Source organism: Gossypium hirsutum, chromosome A12, assembly GCF_007990345.1.
Source record: "Gossypium hirsutum isolate 1008001.06 chromosome A12, Gossypium_hirsutum_v2.1, whole genome shotgun sequence".
NCBI classification, from domain to species: Eukaryota; Viridiplantae; Streptophyta; class Magnoliopsida; order Malvales; family Malvaceae; genus Gossypium; species Gossypium hirsutum.
In genome coordinates this window covers 102,773,905-102,774,630 of record NC_053435.1, presented here as the reverse complement: position 1 = coordinate 102,774,630, position 726 = coordinate 102,773,905, and the positions used below count along the sequence as shown (strand labels likewise).

General features: G+C 39.3%; 1 non-coding gene across 1 annotated transcript; it reads left to right on the top strand.

Moving 5' to 3' along the window:
• Positions 1-277: 277 nt before the first annotated feature.
• On the top strand, positions 278-383 carry LOC121211592 (small nucleolar RNA R71). The gene has a single exon (XR_005906812.1). It is a non-coding gene; the product is annotated as a small nucleolar RNA R71 (small nucleolar RNA).
• The last annotated feature ends 343 nt before the right edge of the window (positions 384-726 follow it).

The following is a 726-nucleotide window of genomic DNA, read 5'->3' as shown; positions in this document are numbered from 1 at the left end:
GGATAAACCTGTAGAGAACTATCAATTTTTTTATTCAAGAGTTCTACCTAATTAAAGAGCACGGTGATCGAATCGACGTTATAAACACCGGCTATTTTCGTTGCTTTTGTCCTCATAACTTGCCACTGATAGTTATTCAGTGACATTTCCTCTATGAACTCATAAGCATCTTCAGGTGTTTTATTATTGATGGTTCCGCCAGCAGCTGCGTCAACCATTTGCCGAGTCGAAGGATTCAGGCCGTTATGGAATGTTTGAACCTGAAGCCAAAGCGGTAACGCATGGTGGGGGCACCTTCTCAAAAGGTCCTTGTATCTCTTCCATGCATCATAGAGTGTTTCTAAATCCATCTGCACACAAGAAGGGATATCATTACATAATTTAGCCGTTTTAGCCGGCGGAAAATATTTTAGTAAAAATTTTTCGGTCATATGTTCCCAAGTAGTAATTGACCCTCGTGGTAACGAGTCCAACCACTGTTTAGCCTTGTTCCTCAATGAAAAGGGGAACAACCGAAGACGTATGTCATCATTAGAAATGCCATTGATTTTAAATGTATCGCATAGTTCCAAAAAGTTTGCTAAGTGAGCATTGTGATCTTCATCCTGCAAACCATCAAACTGAACAAACTGTTGTATCATTTGAATTGTGTTAGGTTTCAATTCAAAAGTATTTGCAGCTATAGCAGGTCTAACTATGCTCGATTCAATTCCTGTTAAAGAAGGT